Source organism: Oryctolagus cuniculus, chromosome 2 (assembly GCF_964237555.1).
Source record: "Oryctolagus cuniculus chromosome 2, mOryCun1.1, whole genome shotgun sequence".
Lineage (NCBI taxonomy): Eukaryota > Metazoa > Chordata > Mammalia > Lagomorpha > Leporidae > Oryctolagus > Oryctolagus cuniculus.
The window spans coordinates 119984542-120005980 of NC_091433.1; the positions used below are offsets into that span (position 1 = coordinate 119984542).

Here is a 21439-nt window from a genome sequence, read left to right on the forward strand (position 1 = left end):
AAAAACTCTTGGCTCCTGGCATTGGCCTGGCCCAGCCTTGGCCATTGTGGCCATTTGGGGAGTGAACCAGCAGATGGAAGACCTCTCTCTCTGTCTCTCTTTTTCCTTCTCTGTAACTCTACCTTTAAAATAAATAAAATGAATCTTTAAACATGATTAAAAAATTTTAAATATTTTAATTTGCTTACTCATGACTCAGAAGCACTCTCTCTGTTCTCCCCCCCCACCCCCGTCTTTCTCTCTCAAAGAGCTCCCATCTGCTAATTTACTCACCCAGATGACTGTATCACACCAGGAGAAGGAGCAGGGACCTCAAATCACATTTCCACATAGGTTTCAGGAACCCATCTACTTGAGCCTTCACTACTGCTTTCCAGGGTCTAGATTAGCAGGCAGTTAGAATCAAAAGACTGAGCCTAACAGTGAACTCAATAAAGCCAGGAATCAAATTAAGGCACAGCAAATGAGACGCAGGTGTCCTAACCCGAGTCTTAACCACTAGCCCAAGCACTTGCCTCAATGGACATCCTTCACATAGTCATCCAATATCAAGGATGTAAAGAGTAATTATAATAGATTCTAAAAAGTATGAAACAGATACAATTATTATGAACATAAATTAACAAGAGATAAAAATATCATTGAAATTATTATGAATATAAATTAACAAGAGATAAAAAAATATGATAAATTATACAACCCCCAAAGCTTTTTCTTTGAAGTAATAATAATATAGACATGAAAACAGCAGGTCAATCTAAAAATTAATACATAAAGTAGAAGTAGCCAATATTGGCCAAAGAAGATGGGCTCCAACAAAAAATGTCAGAAAAAAATAAAGATAACATACATATTAAGAATAATATCTTTCTTTATAATATTTAAATTCTACATCAAATACCCAGAAAATAAGAACAAATGCAAAACTAGAATACCATAGATTCCCTGTGGTTTTGGAAAATATATTTTTGACTGTGGACTTGGGAGTTTTTATTAAATAAAAACAAGATAGCAAAATGCAAATTGTAAATGAACATCTGATGAATTGTATTATTATACTAAGAAATGAATCATATATAGATAAAAGGAGAATAATATAAGCAAAGTTGTCAAATACAGATTCTAAGAATTGGTATTACCTCAAACAAGAATTAATAGCAAAAGGATGAAAGGAGTTAATGTAAGCCAACAGAAAAAGAAAATGCATAGAATACTTCAAATGGAAAAAAAAACTCACTGTAACATGTATTAGTACCTCCAACAGAGAAACCTGAGTGACTAACAATTGTTATATAGATTAATTGGTCTCCCAGTTGAAATGATACATGAAAAGCAAAATAATAATGTGCCAGTCCAATTGGCAAAAACTAGAAGGAGGATAATACTTAAGCATAAATACAGACAAAAAATAAAAAGGCTTTTGTGTGAATGAAAGGATAAAGTTTTTTCATACTTCTTTAGAAAAATCAAGAAATCAAGTATATTTAGCAGTATATAAAACGACTCCTGGTTTTAATAGCATATGCACACTCTCACATAACCCACAGTGTGATGACTTTATTGTAGTTCTATGATAGCATAAAGTTAGGGGCAATAGTTGAGGATACCACAACAAATAGTATGTACTTTTAAAAAACATGACAGAGTTCAGTTTCCATCTCATGCTCTTCTTGAATTTAACTGACATTAACCTTTTCTGTGGTTATGTTCACATATCTGGCTGCATACCAAGTAGAACTTAGAGTTTTTCACAATTAAATTAGTCGGCATCATTTCACCAGCTGTGAATTTCAAGTAGAGTAGTTGTTCTCTTAGGAGTTGGTGCCATGGTGTTTCCAAACAGTCCCTCATGTCATTGCATTACGGTCGTCACTAGTCAGTGGTGTGAATGTCTTATGTTGCTGTATTGGTCAGGATGTCTGCAGTTTATGTTTAAAAACTGGTTCCGTGTATCACAACAGGTGACTAATGGTGCATACCTGTCTTTGCATCCCCTTCAGTGAGTTATAGTTGTGGGTTTTGTGTGATTTATAGCCTGTTACACAGAGAGCAGCAGACAATCAAAGATTTAAGGAGCAGTCACAGCTGCCAGTTCACAAAATGGGAGTGTAATATGGAAGCTTTCTTAAGGGTTTTTGTTTTTGTTCTACTTCTTTTCATTAAGACTGGAATCAAGCTTATATGTAAACTATTGGTGATTGAAGTTTCCTTTTGTCTCATTCAGTGTAAAACTGTCTAATTTGATAAAAAAAAGTAAGTTATGAAAAATGAAGATTTAGGCACTATACAAAAAAATAGTGGGCATTTAAAGTATCCAGATCTAACTAAGGGGCCGATGTTTGGCCTAGAAGTTAAGACACCTGTGGGGGCTAGCACTCTGGTGTTGTGGGTTAAGCCTCATTCTGCAGCACTGGCATCCCATATGGGCACCAGTTTGAATCCCAGCTGCCTCTTCCAATCCAGCTCCCTGTTAATGAGCATGGGGAAGCAACAGAAGATAGCCCAAGTGTTTGGGCCTCTGCACCCATGTGGGATACCCAGATGAAACTTCTGGTTCCTGGCTTCAGGCTAGCCCAGTCTCAGCAATTGTGGCCATTTGGGGAGTGAACCACTCTATGCAAGAGCTCTCTGTCTCTCCCTTTCTCTCTTGTGATTCTGACTTTCAAGTAAATAAATAAATATTTTAAAAGTTAAAAAAGTTAAGACACCTATGATTATCTTATTAAAGAGCTTAGTTTGATGCCTTTCTCTGGCTCCTAATTCCAGCTTCCCTCCAATGGAGACCCTGGAATGCAGTTGTTCACGGCTTGAGTACTTGGGTCCCCGTCACTCATAGGAAGCCAAGATTGAGTTCCTGGCATTTGGCATCAACTTGGCCAAGCCTCTGCCATTGCAGGCATTTGTGGAGTGAATCAACAGATGGAAGGTCTTAAAGAAAGGCGAGGGGAGGCGAGGCGAGGTGAAGCGAGGTGAGGCGAGGCGAGGTGAGGCGGTAGGAGGGAAGGAGGGAAGGATCTAACTGATTTGAACAGCTCTCTTCCTAGAACTTTTAATTATCAAATGAGCATTTTTAATTATTTATTCTTAAAGGAATCTTTAAATAACTTAGATTCTCAGGGTCACAGCAAATGCATGATAATTACCACAACACAATTCTCATCAACTGTCATGTTAATTTGATACTAACATGTAGAACAGATTCAATGTAATTCTGAGATACAATTCTAAGGATACAATGATACTTCCCTTTCTCTTTTGTTCTCTGCTTTCTTCCCTCCCTTCTTCCTTTACTTTCTTCCTTCCTTACTTACTTTATGTTACCTTATCTGTAAATTTACCTGAATTTCTACTCATTTTTGAATATTTTTTATAAATCCATATATTGATACATACAACCTATAAATCATTTATTCAAATGTTCACATATCACACACTTTATCCTTTTTTTTTTTTATTTTTTTGACAGAGTGGACAGTGAGAGAGAGAGAGACAGAGAGAAAGGTCTTCCTTTGCCGTTGGTTCACCCTCCAATGGCCGCCGCTGCCCGCGCGCTGTGGCCGGTGCACCGCACTGATCTGATGGCAGGAGCCAGGTACTTATCCTGGTCTCCCATGGGGTGCAGGGCCCAAGCACTTGGGCCATCCTCCACTGCACTCCCTGGCCACAGCAGAGAGCTGGCCTGGAAGAGGGGCAACCGGGACAGAATCCGGCGCCCCGACCGGGACTAGAACCCGGTGTGCCGGCACCGCAAGGTGGAGGATTAGCCTAGTGAGCCACGGCGCCAGCCACACTTTATCCTTTTAAAGTATGTTTTCATTATGCAGTATAATGCATATTAAGCCTTGATTAATAAACTTCTAAAATTTCCCAGTACCAATATTTTAGAAATAGTGTCACTGGAAAACTTTAGTTGTAGGCTACTTTTATAGAAACTCTCAGTTAGCTGTTCCTATATTCTATTTCTATTTCATAACCTTGGTGATTACAGACACATAGAAAAAAAACTGGATTTTTTGGCCTATTGTTCTAATCTTGTATGTGTGTGTGTGCGCGCACAAACATGTTTATTTGTAAGAAAATAAAAGGGAAAGATTATGTTATGATTTACATTCTGTACTATGCCTTTCTGTGCATTTAAAACACCATCAAGTTATTATCACAAAGTTCATCATATTTTTGGTGTAAAAGTTTCACATTACACCTCTAAACTCAGTGCTTGATATTCACATGATAATGACCTGAACTTTATGTTCTACAATCAACTAACTGTATTGCATTTCATTGACTGATCACTGAGAAGGAGTTAAGGAATGGTTAGAGTGGAATGCATCAATCTGGACCTGGTGCTATCTGTTGAAGAAGATTTAAGGCATAATAACCTATATGCATGGCTATAGAAGGGCCTCTGCAGTGATACCGTATTTTCATAACCCCATGCTCAATTTGTTGCAGATTCCTATAGGAAGAAACTGGTTCACTCCAGTCGATCTGCATTATCTTCAATACATGGGAAAATTCCACAAGGACTCATCCTTGGCCTTTTCCATTATGCCAATTCCATGCCCTTTCAGAAATCTGGTTTCTAAATTTGCTTTATGATAATACTGCTATGCCAATGGTATTCTCATTTAGTGCTTTGATGATAAAGGTCACTCATTCTCTCTAAGGAGCTCTTAAGGAATGGATATGCTTTCAAGGCCTAGAAATATTTCAGCCATTAAAAGTAAAATAATCACTTTAATAAAACATTCTCAGTTTAAGGCTATTTGGAAGCTTAAAAAAACTCACTGCTTAATTGACCACATGAAGTCTCCACTTGAACTCAATTGCTCTATTTTTATGGATATTTGTGCTATTTGAGAGTTTAGAGCAGACATGTTTGGAAGAAATAAAACATGCAATGAAAGGATATTAAGATCTGTCTTAATTTGCATATTTCAGGCAATTCATAACTTAAAGCGAAATTATAAACTACAAAATTTCTAATAGGCCTGGAGCTATTAATAGATGCATACTCATAGAGTAACAGGGCCCATGGTATAGTATACATGAGTAAATATAAAATTATAAAACTGTATATATATAATAAAATATATTTAATGTTTCTATAGGTATAGAATACTAAGGATATTTTGATAGCGGTTATCTGTAGAGATAAAAATGCACCTCAATTAAAAGTGTATAATGTTAAAAATACATACATTGTCTGGGGCCTGTGCTGCAGCATAGCTCCCTGCTAATGCACCTAGGAAAGCAACAGAATATGGTCCAAGTCTTTAGACCCATGCACCCATGTGGGAGAACCAGAGGAAGCTCCTGGCTCCTGGCTTCGGATTGACCCAGCTCTGGCCATTGTAGCCATTTTGGAAGTGAACCAGCAGATGGAAGTTTTCTCTCTCTCTCTCTCTCTCTCTCTCTCTCTGCCTCTTGCTCTTTGTAACTCTGCCTTTCAAATAAATAAATCAATCTTTGAAAAATTAATTTTTCCCAAAAAAGAAATTCTAGGGTTCTGTTTCAGGGTAGGGTGGCTATAGATAATAATAATATAATGTATATTTTATAAGAAATAAAATAGAAGAAAAAAAATTTTTGACAGGCAGAGTGGACAGTGAGAGAGAGAGAGAAAGGTCTTCCTTTTTCCGTTGGTTCACTCCAAAATGGCCGCTGTAGCCGGCACATCACACTGATCCGAAGCCAGGAGCCAGATGCTTCTCCTGGTCTCCCATGCGGGTGCAGGACCCAAGCACTTGGGCCATCCTCCACTGCCCTCCTGGGCCACAGCAGAGAGCTGGACTGGAAGAGGAGCAACCGGGACAGAATCCGGTGCCCCAACTGGGACTAGAACCCGGGGTGCTGGTGCCGCAAGGCAGAGGATTAGCCTAGTGAGCCGCAGTGCCGACATAGAAGAAAAATTTTTAATATTTTCATTATAAAGAAATATAATTTGAATATATAGGTTTGTTTATCCTGATTTTGACAGTGCACAATGTTTACATGTATTGAAAGCATCAGATATTAACCAATAAATCTGCAATTTTTCTGTGGTAGGGCTTAATGGGGCAATTGTTCAGAAAGAGGCAGGAGTTTTTAAAGCAGGAGAAAATGGTTGACAAAACTTTTTAAGTGGTAGATAGAGCCTGGGAAGAAGATAAACTGAGTGACTTTTAGTTAGGAGCTCACAAACAATGCAGAGTAAGCTAAAGAGAAATATACTGGACAGTAAAAGCAGAATACATAGGGCTTACTATGATCATCCCATAATCAAAATGAGAAGATATAAGGCCATTTAAAACACATCATTTATATGTGTTTCTTAAGAAACTTTTTCAGGGCAGGTGCTGTGGCGCAGCGGGTTAAAGACCCAGCCTGCAGCACCAGCATCCCATATGGGAGCTGGTTCCTGTCTGGGCTGCTCCACTTTCAATCCAGCTCTCTGCTATGGCCTGAGAAAGCACTAGAAGATGACCCAAGTCCTTGGGCCCCTGTACCCACGTGGGAGACCCGGAAGAAACTCCTGTCTCCTGGCTTCAGATCAGCTCAGTGCTGGCAGTTGCAGCCATTTTGGAAGTCAATCAGCAGATGGGAGACCTCTCTCTCTGATTCTACCTCTCTCTGGAACTCTGTCTTTCAAATAAATAAAATGAATCTTTTAAAAAAAAATAATCTTTTTCTCCAAAGTCCAATATTAGTTAGACTGAGACAAGTTCAGAAATAGAATCTGGTTAGATGATGATCACAAGACCATTTTGATTGTGACTTTCTTCAACAAAGGAGGAATACAGATGGCAGAGATAGGAAAGATGTTTAGGCTATAATAATGGCAAGAGATTAAATGTATTAAATCTATACTCTGAAAGTCTAAAACATATGTTCTTTCAAAATATTCTCAACTATCTGATGCCGCCATTCTAATACAGAGTTTTCAAGGCAGAGCCTTACATAAGGCTGACAATTGCAGTGACTTCAAGTTTCCATGGAAACAATAGTCCGAAGCTAGTTTTGCTTTTGTTGCCTGTAAGAGTGGCCGACCTACATTTGATGCATATTCAACTCTATGCATATTTACTCAGTGTCTGAACTTCCCTATGATGCTAGTACAGCTGTTGAAATGTATTCAACAATAATTTTGTTTTTATTTCACTTTTGAAAAACACCATCGACAAATGCTCTTGTTTCCTGTCAATAGCTAGACTTTAGCCAGAAACACAGAATATTGATTATGATGAATTATTAAGAATCCCAATGTTCTGTGAGTGTGTGTGTGGGGGGGAGGTGGAACATGAAGGAGAATATGTTCACTGGTTATGATGGGTCTTCTCTGAAGGACACTTGATCAGATCCTCTCTCTTGTTCTGTATATAATATAGTAGAATGGAAATACTGAAAATAGCAGGACAGGCTAGAACTGGAAGCAGAGGCTTCATTGCTTTTCCAGCCTCTATCCAGAAAAGGAGGAACAGTGATTGAGGGCTGAGAATAGTCCACTTACTGGAGTCATTACTGTCTCTTATTGGAAAGAGTCTGTTTAGGAATACAACCTCCTTGTCATCTATTGCCTTCATACAATGTTATCCAAACTCATTCACCTTCCATATCTCTATTCCAGTTTCACTAGGGGATGCTTTCATGCTACTAATGATTCCCTTAACAGCCCACAGAACTTGCTGAACTTACCGGAGGTTTTCTTTAAGGTGAAATTTTCAAAATGTGCAACCTATTATTTTGGTTTCAGACATTTTCTCTGCTTCCACATGAGGGAAGCTTTACTCCATTAACATTTGGTCTACCATCGATTGTCAGACCTGTTTTGGCTGGAGCATTGAAAATAGAGCATTCTCAGATATTCAAAAACAACATTTCCATTACACCTTTACAAAATCTGATATACTAGTGGCGGATCTTGAGCAGACTTTTGTTACTGTACTTATTTTCCATTCCTACATTTAAAAAAATTAACACAAAGGTACTGGTTTACAACACAATTTTTATCTTACAGCTACATAGGTTAGAACTACAACATGGGTCTCAGGGAGCTAAAACGGTACCTCAAGCCTTCCTTTCTGGAGTCTGTGGGAGGATGTGTTTCCTTTCCCTTTCTTTCCAAAAGGCCCTGCATTCCTTGCAGAACAGCCCCCTCCTCATCTTCTAACACATTGCATCCAACCAACAATGCCATCTATATGACCTAACATCTATCACAGCACCTCTTTCTCTGACCCCATTAGCCAGGAAAACTCCACTTGTAAAGATTTGTGTAAATAGATTAGAATCACGGGGTAGAGACGAAGATACCCTTTCCATAGTAGCATCCTTAGGTTTTTGCACATCTGCGAATTCCCTTTTGTCATGTGCAATCAACAAATCACAGATCCAGGTATTAGGCTATAGACCTTTTAAAAAATGTTTGCTTAATGTATAATACATGTACATTTTATGTGGTATGGTGCAACATTTCAACACGTGTATGTGGCATCAGTGAATCAAATCAATCTGCATTGTCATCATTCTTCCTATAAAATTTATAAAGTCTCTTACTTCTAATTTGAAAAAATGTTGAATCAAATTGACAAACTGAGAACCAAAATTAGGTGTCTCTATGTTTAAACACTCTGTGAATTATAAAGAGCATTATCAACATAATTATTAATCATATCTATATTTAATGGACACCTAAAATGTAGTCATTTCAGCGACCTTATCATAACAGGAAGTGTAATTCTCGCAAGGATTCTACATAATAGGAAATTACTACTGCTACCTTTATTTTATGGTTGGTCCAACAGAGGCATGGCAGAGTTGCTAAGTAGCTTGCCAGGATCACACTGAGTTATCACATACATATTGAAGAACATAGTGGATCTTCCTAAAGTGCATAACAAGGGGAATTTTAAGGCTAAACAGCAAACCAAATCCTTTTCTGAAGTAGATAAGACTATAGTATAAGAATTGTTTCTTCCTCCTTTTTATTCTAAAATGATTTGATTCTGTTCAACATTTATTCTAGCAGCAACCTACTTCTCTCATAATCTTGCTCTACCTTTTTTCCTTCTCAAGAAAATAGAAGGTAAAGTATAAGTACAACAATTTTTCTTAAGAAAAATTGCTCATGAATAGAATTCAAGACAGTTCTGGCCGGTGCCATGGCTCACTTGACTAATCCTCTGCCTGCAGCGCCGGCACCCCGGGTTCTGGTCCCAGTTGGGGCGCCAGTTCTGTCCCCATTGCTCCTCTTCCAGTCCAGCTCTCTGCTGTGGCCCGGGAGTGCAGTGGAGGATGGCCCAAGTGCTTAGGCCCTGCACCTGCATGGGAGACCAGGAGGAGGCACCTGGCTCCTGGCTTCGGATCTGCACAGTGTGCCAGCAGCAATGCGCTGGCCATAGTAGCCATTTGGGGGGTGAACCAACGGAAAAAGGAAGACCTTTCTCTCTGTCTCTCTCTCTCTCTCAATGTCTAACTCTGGCTGTCAAAAAAAAAAAAAAAGACAGAGTTCTAAAAGATATCAGATATAGCCAGAGTTTACATAGTAAAAGCTAATTATTATGGTAGTAAAATTTGTTAATCCATCCTATTAAATATTTAATATTGTTAAATATTCAAACTTTCATTAAGAAATTATATTAATTCGGAGTCGTTAGGATGGGTGACTGACACAGCAGATAAATTTGCTGTCTGGGACACCTGCATCCTCTATTGGAGTTCCTGGTTCAATATTTGGCTGTATTATTTCTGGTTCAGCTTCCTGCTAACGTGCTTAGGAGGCAGCAGATAATGGTCTAAATTGCTTGTGATCCTGCTGCCCACATGGGGAAGATGGAGTTCTTGGCTTCTGGCTTCAGCCTGGCCCAGACCTGCCTGTTGTGGGCATTTGAGGAATGAACCAGTGGACGAAAGATCTCTCATCCAAGATCTCTCACTCTCTTTCTGCCTTTAGAATTACTTTGGACTAAGTTAGATCAAGCATTCAAATGACTTAAATAAACCATGTGGGGCAGGTATTTTGTCAGGCTGTTTAGATGCCATAGGGATGCCCTCATCTTATATTGGTGTCCTGACTGCTCTGTTTTTGATTCAGCTTCATGACAATGGGCATCCTGGGAGACCACAGATAATGGCTGACCTGGGTCCCTGCCATCCACATGGGAACCCCAGATGGAGTTCTGGGTTCCTGGCTTTGACTAGGCACATCTCTGGGCATTTGTGGCATTTGAGAAGTAAACCTGGTAGATGAAAAATTTCTCTCTGGCTTCTGCTTCTATCTCCGTTTTCCAGATAAATTTTTAAAAATTTATTAAAATATAGACTATTTTAAATATTAAAATGTGACAAATATCCCATGACTTTAAAAACTCCATTATTGAGGTTGATGTTGTGATGCAGTGGGTGAAGCTGCCACCTGCAGTGCTGGCATCCTCCATAGGAGTGCTTATTGGAGTCCTGGCTGTTCTGTTGATAGTCCAGCTCCCTGCTAATATGCCTGGGAAAGCACCAAAAGATGGGCCTTGCCACTCACATGGGAGGATCAGGATGGGGACCTTAGCTCCTGGCTTTGCCTGGTCCCCAACCCTGGGAGTGCTGTTGTGGCCATGTGGGGAGTGAACCAGCAGATGGAAAATTCTCTCTCTTTCTCTCTCTCTCTCTCTCTCTGTGTGTGTGTGTATGTGTGTGTGTTCCTTTCTGTCATGCTGCTTTTCAAATAAATAAGTCATCTTCAAAATATCCATTATTTCTCATAGATATTGATGAAGTTTTATCACCAAATTAGTATGAAGAAATGTAATAATGTGATCATGTTTGAAAATGTTTTTCTTCATGGTGTTTCTGACTTAAGGGGTGAGCTCCTAAATCTCATAAATTTTGTGTGGACAAGACTGTTTTCTGATGTCCGGTTTGTATTTGCACCAAGTTTAGATGCTAGTATCATAATTTGTCCACATTTTACTCAAGAAATTAAATCTCAGCCTAGACCTTGAGTAGGTATGATGGTATCTAATCATCATAGCACAGTCAATAATGAAAACAAAGCTTCCTTTTGAATCTTTTGAAATAGTGGTTTCTTTTGAAATAGTATCAGCATATTCATTTCAAGTAACTTGTGCATTCTATATAGATTGTATCATATAGAGTCTATCTTATAGAGTGAAAGTCTCTTGGAAGTTCACTCAATTACATTTCTAGTGTTTTTTTCCCTAAAAATTAAAGGCAGTAAAAATTGGGTCTTAAATTAAAGAGCATAATTTAATGAAAGCTCAAATATTAATAATCTTAAATTTCTTAAATAATTGATAAATAGCAATTAACATGTGCAATAACAGAATGCAAAGGCTAACTGCATTAAACAATAAATTGTTTTTCAGGCAAAATGTATTTATAATTAGTAAATAATATTACAAAACAGAATAATATAGACTGTTTTGTAACATAAATGTGATCTTTATGAAATTATTTGGAGTATTAAATTCTAAATATAGACGTTATGCTCTTTGATAATTTCAGCTAAGTTTTAGATAACTTAAAACATCTTTGAATAAAAACTCCTGTTGAAGTATATTTTATATCTTGAGAGGATGAATTAAAGACATCTAATCAACTTAGCACTAGAATTTAGCAAAAGAAAAACATTAGAATATATTAATAATTTCTTCAATCCAACATGATTAAGAATATTTAATAATGTGGGCAAAAGTAGAAAGTATACCACAAACGCTATCCTCACATTTTGTTTTTCCTGATCAGATTTCAAACTATTTTTTAGTATTATTGAGAAGCATAAATTTTTCACAGTATAGATAATGAAATTATATCATAGTACATTACTAATATAAGTGCAAAGGAAAACCTTATAACTTGGTGGAATATTTCCATCAACAGTGCTCTGCCCTGGCAAAGGAAGTCAAAAGAAAACTTATTTCCACATTAACCACATTGAAAATAGAACATCAGTGAGTATTGCAAATACTTGTCATGGTGATCAAAGGAATAAGCCATGAGCAGATAGACAAATACAGATATTTGAAATTTCCCTGCTGAACTTTTAGTGTAATCACAATGATTATAATAGATAATTCATTCTCGTTCTAAATACCAGTCCTTGCCCAATGTTTGGTGTCTAGTCATTTCTGCAAATAGTAAGCCACTCAACTTTCACTTGCCTGAAGCCATGCAATTTGTTTTGAAACAAACTGACTTTTTGCCATGAGAGATTTCCTTTGGAGTAGGATAAAACAAGAAATATAGAGGGGAGAAGGGAGAGACTGTGATCAAGAACACACTGCTTTTTACCAGCATTTATATTGACTAGGATAAGTCTCAGAAGGTGGATCCTCAGCACAAATATAATGATTAGTAATAATAATAGATATTAGCAATTGTTTCTTGGATGTCATCCTCCTCTGCATGTGTTTCCCTCTCCTAGAGAACTTGTTAGAATTCTTATACATCATTGAACCCTATATTCTTTTTGAAAATCTGTTAATTAGAATTTTAGTTCACAGCAGACAGATGATTATTTTTCATACTGGTAGCCCTATTTCCTAGGATGAGTAGCAGTGATTCAAAAGATCACTACTGGCAAATGCCAGCAATTTTGTGAAGATAAGGAAATGCACATACTTGCTTGGTGGAGAATACACAATGGACAGACTTTCAGAAATAAAACTTGGCAATATATATGTAATTGCAAACATGTATATATCTGATCTAATCCTCCCACAGAGATATGTCCCATTATGATCACTCAGTAAGGGTAAAAGTTAATATAAATGAGAATGTTCAATGCAGAAGACCAAAAAATAAAATAAAATCAGTAATATCATAAAGAACTTCCTTTAAAGGAATCCCCTGTACTTCTGCAGTAAAAATTCTTCATACCTATCTAAAGGTATTGACATGAAAATCTGGAAAAACAAGAGTTTAGGATTATCATATATAAGAACACTTCAAAAGGTTATGGAATAAAGGAATTACAAGATATTTCATTGCAATTTTAAAAATTCCTAAATTTTTTTCATAACATGTACTCTCCATGAACTTTTTAAGTGCACTTATATATCCTATTTTTGTGAATTCTCACACATATGTGCTCTCCCTCTCTCTCTCTCTCGCTCTTGCTCTCACTCTCTCTCCTTCTTTCTCTCTCCCTCATTACCTCCCTCTCTCTCTCTCAACAGAAAGAACTGTGATTGTGGGCATTTAGTGCAGGGGTTAAGACTTACATATCCCATGTTAAAGTGCTGGATTCTAGGCCTGACTCCACTTCCAATCCCACCTTTTCAGATAATGTACATTCTGGACGGCCACAGGTTACAGCTTGATTGTTTAGATTCTTGTCACTCATATGGGAAAACCAGACTGAGTTCCTGGCTCCTGACTTCAGTCTGCTGCAGCTCTGGATGTTGCAAGCTTTTGGGAGTGTATATCATGTCACTTTATTTTTAGAGCTATTAATAAATATTTAATATCAGGGCTGGTGCTACAGTTAAGCTGCCACCTGTAACAATATTATCCCTTTGGACTCAGGTTTGATTCCCCACTGATCCACTTTTGACCCAGCTCCCTGCTAATGTGCCAGGGAAAGCAACGGAAAAAAGCCCAAGTGCTTGGGCACCTGAAATCATGAGAGACCCAGGAGGAGCTCCTGGATCCTAGCTTCAATATGGCCCATCTCCAGCTTTTGTGGCCATTTGGAGAGTGAACCAACAAAAAGGAGATCTCTTTCTAAATTTCTGTCTCTCCTTATAACACTGACTTTCTTATAAAGTAAATAAATCTCTTAAAAATATCTTATTATCATGCTAAGTAGGAAAATAAACAATTGAATATACAGTGATACTACCACTGATAAAAATTATAATAATGGATACTATTACTGTAAAATTTGCTTTGTGGCACATGATCAAATAGTGATCATGTATACTTCAGATAATTTAATATTTACCAGGCACCAGTAGGATGGGTTCTACTTTAAATCTCATATCTATAATTGTATAAAGCACAGTTTTTAAGCAAATGTCTCAATGTACATTAGAACTCCACTCAATTTGACTCTAAATCATATATTATTTATGATTTTTTTACTGTGCTAAATAATAATCTAAAGAAACCTAGATATCTAATGATCATAGTAATTGATAGAACAGGAAATATTTCTTCTTTCCAGCTTTGCCAATTTTCTATTGCTTATATGAACATGAGCTTTAAATATGGTAGAAAAATACAACTGTGTTCAGTGTGGAGTCTGATGTAGGGTGATTATGAGTCATGAAATTTTTAGTTTTGAATTTTCAGGTTAGCTTTCTTTATCCATCAATCTCTACAAACAGACTTGAAAACAGATGAGTGGACTTTTATGCCTTCAGGAACAGGGAATAGGGAAGCATTCAAAATTTGCCAGGTTAAGCAAGAGTGAACATACAGTACTTAAGTAACAATAAGAATTCAAAATTATCGGGGCTGGTGCCTTGGCTCACTTGGTTAATCCTCCACCTGCAGCATCTGCATCCTATATGGTCACTGGGTTCTAGTCTCAGCTGCCCCTCTTCCAGTCCAGCTCTCTGCTGTGGCCCAGGAGGGCAGTGAAGGATGGCCCAAGTGGTTGGGCCTCTGCACCAGCATGGAAAACCAGGAAGAAGCACCATGCTCCTGGCTTCAGATCGGTGCTGCGCCGGCCGTGGCAGCCATTTGGGGAGTAAACCAATGGAAGGAAGACCTTTCTCTCTGCATCTCCCTCTCTCACTGTCTATAACTCTACCTGTCAAATAAAAAAAAAAATTCAAAATTATATGCCACTTATAAAGATCCTACTTTAAACACACCATCCAAAAATTTTTCAATTATTTCCAACCAAAATATATATTAATCAGGATTCCCTAGAGCAACAGAACAATCTATCTATTTACCTACCTACCTATTTGTTTTTTATAAGGGATTGTTTGACACAGTTATGAAGGTTGGCAAGCCCAAAATATGTGAAGCTGGTCATCAGAATGGAGGTCCGGGAGAGCTAATGCTGCTGTTTTATTCTGGAGTCCTACAGGTTGGATTCCCAGGAGAGCCAGTGTTCCAGTTTGAGTATAAAGAGAATGTCAAGGGGACCAGAAAAGGATGTGGCAGATAAAATATGAAAACATTTCCTACAGAAGAGTTCTCTGTTGCACAGGGTAACAAGTCTTTTTTTTTTTTAAGCTTTCAATTCACTTGGCTAGGTCTACTCTGTGGAGGAAAATGTGCTAATCAGCTATTCTTAAAGAACGCTGGATAAAATAATTCTCAATCAGAACTTACTCCCAGAAACACCCCAAGCAGTGCTGTGGCCAATTTGAGCTGATATTATGTTTGTTGACCAGTCACAAGACACAAATATCTTCATAGATTTTGCTCATTTAGAAAAGTTTGTCTACACACCTCTTACACAAATATTCTTATTACCAATTTACCAAACATATTTGATCTATATTCCTTATCATCCTTAAAAACCACTGACCAGAGTACATGTATCAGTATATAATTACTCAATAGTGACCGTGTATGGATGTGGTTTTACCCTAGAGGTTCATGGGCACAGTTCACCAGCATCAACTCCAGATTTTTTTTTTTTTTTGACAGGCAGAGTGGACAGTGAGAGAGAGAGACAGAGAGAAAGGTCTTCCTTTTTCCATTCCTTCACCCCCCAAATGGCTGCCACAGCCGACACGCTGCGGCCGGTGCACCACGCTGATCCCAAGGCAGGAGCCAGGTGCTTCTCCTGGTCTCCCATGGGGTGCAGGGCCCAAGCACTTGGGCCATCCTCCACTGCATTCCCGGGCCACAGCACAGAGCTGGCCTGGAAGAGGGAGAGAATCTGGTGCCCCAACTGGGACTAGAACCCGGTGTGCTGGCGCCGCAAGGCGGAGGATTAGCCTGTTGAGCCGCGGCGCCGGCCCAGATTATGTCTTGTCTGCTAAGTGCTCAAAGGCTGCACCATCCCCAGTTCAAGCAGGCCCAACCACAGGTAATGCAGATGGCAGAAATGTGGTTTCATGCACATGATGCTGGGTTTGCAGACATCGGGATTAAAAGAGCTGTGTGTTCACAGCAGCCTCCCTGTAATCTCAAATGAAACTCTAGGATGTCAGAAAGAATTGTGTTGCCATGCATGGAAAGCCTGATGGAGTGATACACAGTGATGATGTCAGAGTGAAGTCAGTACAGGGATCCCAGGAAGGTAAAGTGGCCAGCAATCTGCCACTACCACCAGGAAAGCCACAGACACCTGCATGCAGCCCCAGAGTGCAGCTATGTGTGAGCAAGACCATGAGCAATGGAGGTCTCCTCCTAGATTTCAAAGGAAGTCTTGGACAAACCAGGGACCTAGGGAGAGACTTGCCACTGCAAGTTTTCCCCACTAAGGCCATTTCAAGCAGAAATGTAGGATCAGAACAGACAGTCCCTAATAGTGCAATTCAGAAAGAAGACTCCAACATGTGAGAAATAGAACTTGGCTGAGACCAGAAAAGCCTTAGGAGTTGGGGATTCCCTAATCTCTTGGGAGCCTAGACCTTGACATAGTGTTCACCAGGTGTTGGTGATGAAGATTTAGGATTACATTTTTACTGTACTAGGTTTTATCTTGCTTTCTTCCGTTTAATTCTTTCTGCTTGTTACCCTCCTTTGTAATAGACATGTATGCCCTGTGCCTAGCCCATCATTGAATGACACTTAGATTTTTACAGTTTTACAGCTGGAAGAGTTTGGTTTGAGTATCACATGAGATTTTGGACTTTGGAGTTTAGAATTAATACTGAATTAAGATTCTAAACTATTGGGATAGAATGATTGTATAAATTATGTGACAAGGACATGGGTTTTGGGGAATCTAGTACAGAATGTTATGCCTTGAACAAGATTTGGCTCATGAATTGGTGCTGAACTTTAAAATTCCGAGTCATAAGCCAATGATACTAAAAGAGAGGGAACTTACCACAATTATGGTGTTTAGGATGTGGCTTAGTGAGATGTCCTTAAGTCACTGGTGGCATGCTTTCAAAAGGTAGTTCTGATAAGAAAGTTTGTTTAAAAAGCTGACTTGGGTCCCCAGCTGCTGTCTCTAATTGGTATACCTCACTATGACATCATTTCTCTGTATTTGTTCCCTTTTTTCATGGGGTGTTCTAGGCTGCCTGGGGATTATGCCAGGAGGTAAACTCTCACCTGAGTATGAACCAAGGGCCCCTATCTGATCTTGGACTGAGATCATCCAAAATCGAGTCAAAATAAACTCGTATCCGTAAGTGGCTTGTTTCAGGCACTTCATTATAGTGATAAAAAGCTAATTAATACAATTATATAGTGTACTTACATAAACCAAAGTTGTAGAGCCTACTGCAAACTTGAGCTACCTGGTATAGATTGGTGTTCCCAGGCCATTTACCTGGACACCAAGTTTCTGCACTGTATACTACAGTGTAATTGTAACACAGTGATAAATATTTCTGTGTTTAATATACAAACATGTGAAATATACAATAAGAATATAAGTACAATATAAAAATTTAAAAATTATACACCTTTAAAGATTTGAAGCTTACAGGATTAGAAATTGCTTTGCATGAGTCACTGAATGACTGGTGAGTGAAAGTGAAGGCCTAGAACATTAATATAGACTACCATAGACTATAAAAGGTATGCTCACTCCATACTAAATTTATAGAATTTATTCCTAGAATAAATGAAAGTTTACTGTAACTTTTTTACATTATAGTTTTTTTTTTTACTTTTTTGACTCTGTAATAACAGTTCAAAACATATAGTACAACTGTATAGATCTATTTTTTATTCCTATTTTATTGTATAAACTTTTTTCTGCTTTAAAATGTTTTTTGAACTTTTAAAATATTTTTGTTAAAAACTAAGATGAAAGCACCTACATTATTCTTGGCCTCCATAGGGTCAGGTTTGCTAATATCACTGCCTTCTACTTCCTCATATACTTGCACTGGAAGATCTTTGTGGGATGTAACTTGTTTAGAGTTGTCATCTCTCATGGTAACAATGACTTCTGGAAAAACTTCTCGAAGGAACTGCCTGAAGCTATTTTACAGTTAACATTTTTATAAATATGGTTGGTGACATTATCAAGTTATTAACAAAATAATAGCATGCCAGTGTTGTCTACAAGCTACTAACATGTTTATATTCATTATCATTATGTACCACACAAAATCACATGTGCTATACTTTGATAACACTGACTGAGCCACTAGTTTGTTTACACCATCATTACCACAAACATCTCAGTAACGCCTGATTATCAGACACGACAGGTATGATATCTCTAACCAAAAGAAAATTTTCAGCTCCTTTATTTTATAGTACCACTATTGTACGTGTGGTCTTTCATTGATCAAAGCATCACTATGTGGCACGTTACTTAAATATTATTCTCCTAATATGAGTGACTTGTCAATCCAAGCATTTTGACTGTTTCTTGACACTTTCTGAATGATTCATATATTGTCTTAAAATAGGAAACATTCAGTCATATAATACAACAGTTGGTTAATGTTTAAAAGCATAAATTGCATTTTATATGATTTTACTTCCCTTTTCCCTATACAGATACATTACTTTTTAAGAAAAATTCTCTCCCTGTCTATAACAATGATTTCCAAGGAGTACAATTCATTGAAATATATAAACACAAAAGTGATCCCTTGGAATGACAGATTTACCTGGAATTCACCTGTCAGAATAGACTAGGCTATAAAATAGCACCCATAGCACCTCTATCTCAGTATCTTCTTGGTTGTGTTTAGTTTTTTTTTTTTAATCTTTTTTCTTAAAGGTAAGATATAACTAATTCCTGGTTGCAAAGTGATTATAATCTAGTTGGGAATATATGTATAAACATATTACAAATAGTTTAAGTGTGGCAGAGTTAAATATAAATTTGAGGTGTTTTCTCCATATACATTTAATCTACCCGTAAGTCCTTCAGGCTCAATGTGCAAAATAGACTCCAAACCTATCAGCTAGTCTCCCATCTTCAACACACAAACCAAAGCTTGCTGGTCTCCCCTGAACCTGAGATAACTTCCTCATTGATCTCCCTCGCTGTATCCGGTGATCTTTTCTCTGTCCAATAGCCAGAGAGATCTTTCAAAAACCACAAACCATGTCTTGCCCACTCTACAACCTGAAGGCTCCTGGCTTCTGGGTACACTGAGACTAGGAGGAAATGTTCATACAGGATCTACACTTGCCTGCTTCTCACCTCTGTCTCTGCCTTGCTGTCTCTTTGCTCACCCCCTTCCACTCACACCATCTGTCCCTCTGTTCTTAGAAACTGCCACACTGAGTAGCTCCCTAGGGCCACTAACAATGTTGTTTATTTGACCAGGAGCATTTTCTTGGTACAGCTGGCTCCTTCTTTTCATTTGGGTCTCAGCTCAGATGCCACCTCCTTTGTGATGACCCTCCAATCCATGGCATCAGTACCCTGTCTGTCACCTTCTCAAATCAGCTTATTATAGAGCTTCACACTTCTGAGCAGTATCTAAAATGTGTTTATTGGAGCAGTGGGTTAACCTGCTGCTAGGGATGCCCACATCCCATTCTGGAGTGTGTTAGATCTAGTTTCATCCATACTTCAGATCCACCTTCCTGCTTTGTGTCCCCTGAGAGGTAAAAGGTGCTGGCTCAAGTACCTGGGTCTCAGCCACCCATGTAGAAGACTGGATGCAGTTTTGGGCTCCTGGTTTTGGCCTGGCTCAGCCCTGATTCAGGCATTTGAGAATTGAACCAGTAGATAGATGGAGTGTTTAGTTGTTGTTTTTTTTTTAATTTTTAACTAGTATTTTAACAGATTCAGTGTGCTTCATAGATCTAATTCTAAGAACTATCTCATTGTATTAAAACAGTTAAAACAAGAAACTGTAATGAACATTCACTCTGTAGGTTCCATGTGGACTAGTGAGGGTAGTTTTTCTCCACATATCTTAAATCCCATCTTGTGATGCAGCAATTCAATGCTGAACTGCACGCTTCATCAGAGTTCAGACACAGAGAATTGGGGAGTAGAGCATTGACAGGTTTTTTTTTTTTTTTTTTAATGGGCCTAAAAATATACATGGAAATTTCACTCATATTTGTTTTATCATAATTACTATTTGGATATATTTAACTTCAAAGAAAGGAATTATATCACTTTATGTGTCCTAGAGTATAACCTAAAATTGGCGAAAGTGATTTTCAATGCAATTAATATGCAAGTTCAATTAGATTCAATTTTCTAATTGCTTTTGTGTTGGTTGTGGAATATGTTTGAGATTATCTATTGGAGTGGAGATTCCCACATTTGTGGATCATTAAGTTATCAAAAGTTAACTTTGGATCTGACATATGGAAAATTTTGGAGTAAATAAGCAAAATTTTTCTTATTATTAAGTTTTCATGAAAACAATGATACTGTGACAAATGAAATGGGACACAATAATCTCAGTACAAGGTCCTGCAGTCTCCCTTATCAGCAGAATAGCTTGTTATGGTTTCAGTTGCTTACAGCAAACATAGTCTGAAAACACTAAATGGGGAAAATTGCAGAAACAAGTAACTCATATACATTAAGTTTCTTACAACTTTGAGTAGTGTGGGAAAGTCTTCAACCATCCAGCTCTATCCTGCCCATGGAGTGAATCATCGCTTTGCCCAGTTTCTCCTTACTGTATACAGTACTTTCCTCTTAGTCACCTAGTAGCCCTCTAAGCACCGTGGCACTGTGGTACCTGTGTTCAAGAAATCCTTACACAGTAACCTAATGTTATGTTGCATTACCATTCACCTCATTTTATCTCATGATGTAAACATTATATCATCACTAGAATGATGATATAATGAATGAGTGCAAGTACAAAAAGATTTTAAGGAAGTACTAATTATAATGAAGACAAAGTCATATATTTTAAGGTTTTATAATATAGATTGTTTCATTCTCAGATGAAACAAAAATTTTAGAATACACATTTCTCATTATCATTCTAAGCTGACTTTACCTTTCCGTAGAAAATTATGTTGAATATCCCCAAATGTAATTTATTAAATTCTTCATCTATATCTTATTCATTTATTTATTCTGCTATCTCTTAGCAGATATTTTTCATAGCTGACTACAAGTCACAATCTGACCTCTTAGCTTTAGAGGAACAGATTATATGGATTCTATCTTTGGGATCCATACTAATGATAGTTAACACACTTTGACAGGTCCATTTAATGAAAACGTTCTGTGATAGATTTTGACCTATGTATAGGTATAGTTATATTTGTTTTATGCTTCCCTTCTAGAGTATCATCTCTTTGAAGACAAGCAATGTGCCATAATCATGTCTGTATAAAGAGTCCCACACAAAATATCCATGGTAGTTGTGATTTAAATTTAATAGTTTAACTTACTTGCTTTACCAAATTT

At 37.8% G+C, this 21439-nt stretch overlaps 1 long non-coding RNA gene across 1 annotated transcript in view; it reads right to left on the minus strand.

Moving 5' to 3' along the window:
* LOC127488297 (uncharacterized) overlaps positions 1–17064 on the minus strand; it is a 41168-nt gene extending 24104 nt beyond the window's left edge. The window contains exon 1 of the long non-coding RNA XR_007915905.2: positions 16955–17064. This is a non-coding gene — a long non-coding RNA (uncharacterized lncRNA). The remainder of the gene's footprint in view (positions 1–16954) is intronic.
* Positions 17065–21439: the final 4375 nt, after the last annotated feature.